The following is a 9,343-nucleotide window of genomic DNA, read 5'->3' as shown; positions in this document are numbered from 1 at the left end:
TTTCACCCGGCCACAAACGACTCCAAAACACACTGGGGCTGTGGCTGGGACTCTCACCAGGACTGCCCCCTACTTTATTTATGGATTAAAAAGCATTCTATATTAATTTTTCGATTTTTGGGACCCGGGACGCCTGGTCACCTAACTCCCCTTCTATCCCTATGGGGGGGGACGGGGACATCGAAAACGCTCCCATCGCTGCCGAGGCACGCTGCGGGGACTCTCCCTACCATCGCCCCATGCTTCCTTTGAAGAATATATGACGTTTTTCAATTTTCACCGACATTTGAAAATCAAAACTTCAGAACATTTCATAGTTATTCTCAATGGGTTGTCTAGGGGCACACATCTCTAAACTGGGGGAAATGCTCAAAATGATTAAAAAGAAAAACAATGCCCCCAGACCCGGGGGGCTGATAGCTGGGAGCCCCCTGAGCACAGCCCCGGTGTTAGTTTCTGGAGAAATGCCCCCGTTGATTTGTTATGATTTTTTTTCCGCCGGCCGCCTGGTCGCCCTAATGTAAAGTCAATGGGAGTGAGGAGATAGAATATTTTTCAAAGTTTTTCACTCGGCCGTCTGGTCCCCTGACTCGAAAATTTTAAAGTGCTCCCATCGGTCCCAGGGTAGGGTGGCTGATAGCTGGGAGCCCCCTGAGCACTGCCCCGGTGTTAGTTTCTGGAGAAATGCCCCCGTTGATTTGTTATGATTTTTTTTCCGCCGGCCGCCTGGTCGCCCTAATGCAAAGTCAATGGGAGTGAGGAGATAGAATATTTTTCAAAGTTTTTCACTCGGCCGTCTGGTCCCCTGACTCGAAAATTTTAAAGTGCTCCCATCGGTCCCAGGGTAGGGTGGCTGATAGCTGGGAGCCCCCTGAGCACTGCCCCGGTGTTAGTTTCTGGAGAAATGCCCCCGTTGATTTGTTATGATTTTTTTTCCGCCGGCCGCCTGGTCGCCCTAATGCAAAGTCAATGGGAGTGAGGAGATAGAATATTTTTCAAAGTTTTTCACTCGGCCGTCTGGTCCCCTGACTCGAAAATTTTAAAGTGCTCCCATCGGTCCCAGGGTAGGGTGGCTGATAGCTGGGAGCCCCCTGAGCACAGCCCCGGTGTTAGTTTCTGGAGAAATGCCCCCGTTGATTTGTTATGATTTTTTTTCCGCCGGCCGCCTGGTCGCCCTAATGCAAAGTCAATGGGAGTGAGGAGATAGAATATTTTTCAAAGTTTTTCACTCGGCCGTCTGGTCCCCTGACTCGAAAATTTTAAAGTGCTCCCATCGGTCCCGGGATAGGGTGGCTGATAGCTGGGAGCCTCCTGAGCACTGCCCCGGTGTTAGTTTCTGGAGAAATGCCCCCGTTGATTTGTTATGATTTTTTTTCCGCCGGCCGCCTGGTCGCCCTAATGCAAAGTCAATGGGAGTGAGGAGATAGAATATTTTTCAAAGTTTTTCACTCGGCCGTCTGGTCCCCTGACTCGAAAATTTTAAAGTGCTCCCATCGGTCCCAGGGTAGGGTGGCTGATAGCTGGGAGCCCCCTGAGCACAGCCCCGGTGTTAGTTTCTGGAGAAATGCCCCCGTTGATTTGTTATGATTTTTTTTCCGCCGGCCGCCTGGTCGCCCTAATGCAAAGTCAATGGGAGTGAGGAGATAGAATATTTTTCAAAGTTTTTCACTCGGCCGTCTGGTCCCCTGACTCGAAAATTTTAAAGTGCTCCCATCGGTCCCGGGATAGGGTGGCTGATAGCTGGGAGCCTCCTGAGCACTGCCCCGGTGTTAGTTTCTGGAGAAATGCCCCCGTTGATTTGTTATGATCCGTAGTTGCCGGCCGGCCGCCCGGCATTGCTCTATCGGATGGAGCGTGGGCTGGCTATGGGAGATTTAGCGATTTTCGGAACCGGCCCCGATGGCCCCCCAAACCGGGTGGCCACGAGGTGGGACCCCCCTGAGCACTGCCCCGGTGTTAGTTTTCCGAGAAATGCCCCCGTTGATTTGTTATGATCCGTAGTTGCCGGCCGGCCGCCCGGCATTGCTCTATCGGATGGAGCGTGGGCTGGCTATGGGAGATTTAGCGATTTTCGGAACCGGCCCCGATCGCCCCCCAAACCGGGTGGCCACGAGGTGGGACCCCCCTGAGCACTGCCCCGGTGTTAGTTTTCGGAGAAATGCCCCCGTTGATTTGTTATGATCCGTAGTTGCCGGCCGGCCGCCCGGCATTGCTCTATCGGATGGAGCGTGTGCTGGCTATGGGAGATTTAGCGATTTTCGGAACCGGCCCCGATCGCCCCCCAAACCGGGTGGCCACGAGGTGGGACCCCCCTGAGCACTGCCCCGGTGTTAGTTTTCGGAGAAATGCCCCCGTTGATTTGTTATGATCCGTAGTTGCCGGCCGGCCGCCCGGCATTGCTCTATCGGATGGAGCGTGGGCTGGCTATGGGAGATTTAGCGATTTTCGGAACCGGCCCCGATCGCCCCCCAAACCGGGTGGCCACGAGGTGGGACCCCCCTGAGCACTGCCCCGGTGTTAGTTTTCGGAGAAATGCCCCCGTTGATTTGTTACGATTATTTTTCGCCCAGGCGATGTGCCTTTTCATTTTGTTTTGCACTTTCCTTCATTCCTTGGTGCATGCTACCATCTAACGGACACATTTCGGTACTGCAGTTTGAAAGTAATTTCCCCGTCTAGGGATCTCTCAATGCCCTGGGCTGCGAAAGGAGGGCAAGGACACCCTATGTTCTCATGAGTGCAAAGCCCCCCCGGCTTCAAGGCATTCCAAAAGGAAAACCGGAGACACTGCTGTACACACACACACACACACACACACACACACACACACACACACACACACACACACACACACACACAGAGAGAGAGAGAGAGAGAGAGAGAGAGAGAGAGAGAGATAGAGAGAGAGTAGTCACACAGTGGAATAAACTCCCCAGCGATGTGGTAGAAGCTGAAAGTTGGGGAACATTGTGATGGTCTATATTTCTTGGCAGATAATAAAAGATGCTCTTATCATGCCTCCGTTGATGTGTTATGATCCATAGGTTGCCGGCCGCCCGGCATTGCTCTGATCGGATGGACCGTGGGCTGCCTATGGCAGAGTATGGGCGATTCTTCAGCCGGCCCCGATGGCCCCCCAAACCGGGTGGCCACGAGGTGGGACCCCCCTGAGCACTGCCCCGGTGTTAGTTTTCGGAGAAATGCCCCCGTTGATTTCTTATGATCCGTAGTTGCCGGCCGGCCGCCCGGCATTGCTCTATCGGATGGAGCGTGGGCTGGCTATGGGAGATTTAGCGATTTTCGGAACCGGCCCCGATCGCCCCCCAAACCGGGTGGCCACGAGGTGGGACCCCCCTGAGCACTGCCCCGGTGTTAGTTTTCGGAGAAATGCCCCCGTTGATTTGTTATGATCCGTAGTTGCCGGCCGGCCGCCCGGCATTGCTCTATCGGATGGAGCGTGGGCTGGCTATGGGAGATTTAGCGATTTTCGGAACCGGCCCCGATCGCCCCCCAAACCGGGTGGCCACGAGGTGGGACCCCCCTGAGCACTGCCCCGGTGTTAGTTTTCGGAGAAATGCCCCCGTTGATTTGTTATGATCCGTAGTTGCCGGCCGGCCGCCCGGCATTGCTCTATCGGATGGAGCGTGGGCTGGCTATGGGAGATTTAGCGATTTTCGGAACCGGCCCCGATCGCCCCCCAAACCGGGTGGCCACGAGGTGGGACCCCCCTGAGCACTGCCCCGGTGTTAGTTTTCGGAGAAATGCCCCCGTTGATTTGTTATGATCCGTAGTTGCCGGCCGGCCGCCCGGCATTGCTCTATCGGATGGAGCGTGGGCTGGCTATGGGAGATTTAGCGATTTTCGGAACCGGCCCCGATCGCCCCCCAAACCGGGTGGCCACGAGGTGGGACCCCCCTGAGCACTGCCCCGGTGTTAGTTTTCGGAGAAATGCCCCCGTTGATTTGTTACGATTATTTTTCGCCCAGGCGATGTGCCTTTTCATTTTGTTTTGCACTTTCCTTCATTCCTTGGTGCATGCTGCCATCTAACGGACACATTTCGGTACTGCAGTTTGAAAGTAATTTCCCCGTCTAGGGATCTCTCTCTCGTCTAGGGACACTGCTGTACACACACACACACACACACACACACACACACACACACACACACACACACACACACACACACACAGTGAGAGAGAGGGAGAGATAGAGAGAGAGAGAGGTGGAGAGGGAGAGAGAGGTGGAGATAGAGAGATGGAGATAGAGATGGAGATAGAGAGAGATGGAGATAGAGAGAGAGATGGAGATGGAGAGAGAGATGGTGATAGAGAGATAGAGATAGAGAGAGAGATGGTGATAGAGAGAGAGATGGTGATAGAGAGATGGAGATAGAGAGAGAGATGGTGATAGAGAGAGAGTCGTCACACTCTGGAACAAACTCCCCAGAAGCTGAAAGTTGGGGAACATTATGATGATCTTTATTTCTTGGCAGATAATAAATGATGATCTTACAGAGGGCGACTTACAACACCAGTGCAAACATACAGCGAAGGACAAGGCATCAATCGCGACAGAATCCCTTGAGTTAAAGCAGCAGATTCAGAATAACACACGTCAAAACAGACTGGAGACTAAAACGAGCACGAAAGGTGTCGAATATGTGGCCTCCTCTCGCTTGTAAACTCTCTCGTGTTCCTGTCGATGGGGTCGGCGGCTCGGGGCAGCGGCCTAGCAGCAGCAGGCAGGCCACCCGGCTGCCTGGGGCTGACCTCCGGGGCAGGCAGGCAGGCAGACCTCCAGGGCAGGCAGGCAGGCAGGCAGGCAGACCTCCAGGGCTAACAGGCTGACCTCCAGGGCTGGCAGGCTGACCTCCAGGGCTGGAAGGCAGGATGGCAGACCTCCAGGGCAGGCAGGCAGGCAGGCAGGCAGGCAGGCAGACCTCCAGGGCTGGCAGGGAGACCTCCAGGGCTGGCAGGCAGGCAGGCAGGGCTGTGTGGCTGGGGAGGGCAGGCTGGCAGGCAGGTAGGCCGTGCTGCTGCCAGGGCTGGAAGGCTGACCTCCAGGGCAGGCAGGCAGGCAGACCTCCAGGGCAGGCAGGCAGGTAGGCCGTGCTGCTGCCAGGGCTGGCAGGCTGACCTCCAGGGCAGGCAGGCAGGCAGGCAGACCTCCAGGGCTGGCAGGCTGACCTCCAGGGCAGGCAGGCAGGCAGGCAGGCAGACCTCCAGGGCTAACAGGCTGACCTCCAGGGCTGGCAGGCTGACCTCCAGGGCTGGAAGGCAGGATGGCAGACCTCCAGGGCAGGCAGGCAGGCAGGCAGGCAGGCAGGCAGACCTCCAGGGCTGGCAGGGAGACCTCCAGGGCTGGCAGGCAGGCAGGCAGGGCTGTGTGGCTGGGGAGGGCAGGCTGGCAGGCAGGTAGGCCGTGCTGCTGCCAGGGCTGGAAGGCTGACCTCCAGGGCAGGCAGGCAGGCAGACCTCGAGGGCAGGCAGGCAGGTAGGCCGTGCTGCTACCAGGGCAGGCAGGCAGACCTCCAGGGCTAACAGGCTGACCTCCAGGGCAGGCAGTGCTGCTACCAGGGCTGGATAGCAGACCTCCAGGGCTGGATAGCAGACCTCCAGGGCAGGCAGTGCTGCTACCAGGGCAGGCAGGCTGTCCTCCAGGGCTGGATAGCAGACCTCCAGGGCAGGCAGTGCTGCTACCAGGGCTGGATAGCAGACCTCCAGGGCAGGCAGTGCTGCTACCAGGGCAGGCAGTGCTGCTGCCAGGGCTGGATGGCAGGCAGGCAGACCTCCAGGGCTAACAGGCTGACCTCCAGGGCAGGCAGGCAGACCTCCAGGGCTAACAGGCTGACCTCCAGGGCAGGCAGTGCTGCTACCAGGGCAGGCAGGCTGTCCTCCAGGGCTGGATAGCAGACCTCCAGGGCAGGCAGTGCTGCTACCAGGGCAGGCAGGCTGTCCTCCAGGGCTGGATAGCAGACCTCCAGGGCAGGCAGTGCTGCTACCAGGGCAGGCAGGCTGTCCTCCAGGGCTGGATGGCAGGCAGGCAGACCTCCAGGGATGGATAGCAGACCTCCAGGGCTGGAAGGCAGGCAGGCAGACCTCCAGGGCAGGCAGTGCTGCTACCAGGGCTGGATAGCAGACCTCCAGGGCTAACAGGCAGACCTCCAGGGCTGGAAGGCAGGCAGTGCTGCTACCAGGGCAGGCAGGCTGTCCTCCAGGGCTAACAGGCAGACCTCCAGGGCAGGCAGTGCTGCTACCAGGGCTGGATAGCAGACCTCCAGGGCTGGATAGCAGACCTCCAGGGCTAACAGGCAGACCTCCAGGGCAGGCAGTGCTGCTACCAGGGCTGGATAGCAGACCTCCAGGGCTGGAAGGCAGGCAGGCAGACCTCCAGGGCAGGCAGTGCTGCTACCAGGGCTGGATAGCAGACCTCCAGGGCTAACAGGCAGACCTCCAGGGCTGGCAGTGCTGCTACCAGGGCTGGATAGCAGACCTCCAGGGCTGGATAGCAGACCTCCAGGGCTAACAGGCAGACCTCCAGGGCTGGCAGGCTGACCTCCAGGGCAGGCAGGCAGGCAGGCAGACCTCCAGGGCTGGATAGCTGACCTCCAGGGCTGGATAGCAGACCTCCAGGGCTAACAGGCTGACCTCCAGGGCTAACAGGCAGACCTCCAGGGCAGGCAGGCAGACCTCCAGGGCAGGCAGTGCTGCTACCAGGGCTGGATAGCAGACCTCCAGGGCTAACAGGCAGACCTCCAGGGCTGGCAGTGCTGCTACCAGGGCTGGATAGCAGACCTCCAGGGCTGGATAGCAGACCTCCAGGGCTAACAGGCAGACCTCCAGGGCAGGCAGGCAGACCTCCAGGGCTGGATAGCTGACCTCCAGGGCTGGATAGCAGACCTCCAGGGCTAACAGGCTGACCTCCAGGGCTAACAGGCAGACCTCCAGGGCAGGCAGGCAGACCTCCAGGGCAGGCAGTGCTGCTACCAGGGCTGGATAGCAGACCTCCAGGGCTAACAGGCAGACCTCCAGGGCTGGAAGGCAGGCAGTGCTGCTACCAGGGCAGGCAGGCTGTCCTCCAGGGCTGGAAGGCAGACCTCCAGGGCAGGCAGGCAGACCTCCAGGGCAGGCAGTGCTGCTACCAGGGCTGGATAGCAGACCTCCAGGGCTGGAAGGCAGGCAGGCAGACCTCCAGGGCAGGCAGTGCTGCTACCAGGGCTGGATAGCAGACCTCCAGGGCTGGAAGGCAGACCTCCAGGGCAGGCAGGCAGACCTCCAGGGCAGGCAGTGCTGCTACCAGGGCTGGATAGCAGACCTCCAGGGCTAACAGGCAGACCTCCAGGGCTGGCAGGCTGACCTCCAGGGCAGGCAGGCAGGCAGGCAGACCTCCAGGGCTGGATAGCAGACCTCCAGGGCTGGATAGCTGACCTCCAGGGCTGGATAGCAGACCTCCAGGGCTAACAGGCAGACCTCCAGGGCTGGCAGTGCTGCTACCAGGGCAGGCAGGCTGTCCTCCAGGGCTGGATAGCAGACCTCCAGGGCAGGCAGTGCTGCTACCAGGGCAGGCAGGCTGTCCTCCAGGGCTGGATAGCAGACCTCCAGGGCAGGCAGTGCTGCTACCAGGGCTGGATAGCAGACCTCCAGGGCAGGCAGTGCTGCTACCAGGGCAGGCAGTGCTGCTACCAGGGCAGGCAGGCTGTCCTCCAGGGCTGGATAGCAGACCTCCAGGGCAGGCAGTGCTGCTGCCAGGGCAGGCAGGCAGACCTCCAGGGCTAACAGGCTGACCTCCAGGGCTAACAGGCAGACCTCCAGGGCTGGCAGGCTGACCTCCAGGGCTGGAAGGCAGGATGGCAGACCTCCAGGGCAGGCAGGCAGGCAGGCAGGCAGGCAGGCAGACCTCCAGGGCTGGCAGGGAGACCTCCAGGGCTGGCAGGCAGGCAGGCAGGGCTGTGTGGCTGGGGAGGGCAGGCTGGCAGGCAGGTAGGCCGTGCTGCTGCCAGGGCTGGAAGGCTGACCTCCAGGGCAGGCAGGCAGGCAGACCTCGAGGGCAGGCAGGCAGGTAGGCCGTGCTGCTACCAGGGCAGGCAGGCAGACCTCCAGGGCTAACAGGCTGACCTCCAGGGCAGGCAGTGCTGCTACCAGGGCTGGATAGCAGACCTCCAGGGCTGGATAGCAGACCTCCAGGGCTAACAGGCAGACCTCCAGGGCTGGCAGGCAGGCAGGCAGACCTCCAGGGCAGGCAGTGCTGCTACCAGGGCTGGATAGCAGACCTCCAGGGCAGGCAGTGCTGCTACCAGGGCAGGCAGTGCTGCTGCCAGGGCTGGATGGCAGGCAGGCAGACCTCCAGGGCTAACAGGCTGACCTCCAGGGCAGGCAGGCTGTCCTCCAGGGCTGGATAGCAGACCTCCAGGGCAGGCAGTGCTGCTACCAGGGCAGGCAGGCTGTCCTCCAGGGCTGGATAGCAGACCTCCAGGGCAGGCAGTGCTGCTACCAGGGCAGGCAGGCTGTCCTCCAGGGCTGGATAGCAGACCTCCAGGGCAGGCAGTGCTGCTACCAGGGCAGGCAGGCTGTCCTCCAGGGCTGGATAGCAGACCTCCAGGGCAGGCAGTGCTGCTACCAGGGCTGGATAGCAGACCTCCAGGGCTGGATGGCAGGCAGGCAGACCTCCAGGGATGGATAGCAGACCTCCAGGGCTGGAAGGCAGGCAGGCAGACCTCCAGGGCAGGCAGTGCTGCTACCAGGGCTGGATAGCAGACCTCCAGGGCTAACAGGCAGACCTCCAGGGCTGGAAGGCAGGCAGTGCTGCTACCAGGGCAGGCAGGCAGACCTCCAGGGCTAACAGGCTGACCTCCAGGGCAGGCAGTGCTGCTACCAGGGCTGGATAGCAGACCTCCAGGGCTAACAGGCAGACCTCCAGGGCTGGAAGGCAGGCAGTGCTGCTACCAGGGCAGGCAGGCTGTCCTCCAGGGCTGGAAGGCAGACCTCCAGGGCAGGCAGGCAGACCTCCAGGGCAGGCAGTGCTGCTACCAGGGCTGGATAGCAGACCTCCAGGGCTGGAAGGCAGGCAGGCAGACCTCCAGGGCAGGCAGTGCTGCTACCAGGGCTGGATAGCAGACCTCCAGGGCTAACAGGCAGACCTCCAGGGCTGGAAGGCAGGCAGTGCTGCTACCAGGGCAGGCAGGCTGTCCTCCAGGGCTAACAGGCAGACCTCCAGGGCAGGCAGTGCTGCTACCAGGGCTGGATAGCAGACCTCCAGGGCTGGATAGCAGACCTCCAGGGCTAACAGGCAGACCTCCAGGGCAGGCAGTGCTGCTACCAGGGCTGGATAGCAGACCTCCAGGG

This window comes from Amia ocellicauda, unplaced genomic scaffold (assembly GCF_036373705.1).
Source record: "Amia ocellicauda isolate fAmiCal2 unplaced genomic scaffold, fAmiCal2.hap1 HAP1_SCAFFOLD_94, whole genome shotgun sequence".
NCBI classification, from domain to species: Eukaryota; Metazoa; Chordata; class Actinopteri; order Amiiformes; family Amiidae; genus Amia; species Amia ocellicauda.
The sequence above is the reverse complement of the archived record's forward strand: the minus strand, read 5'-3'. Positions refer to the sequence as shown.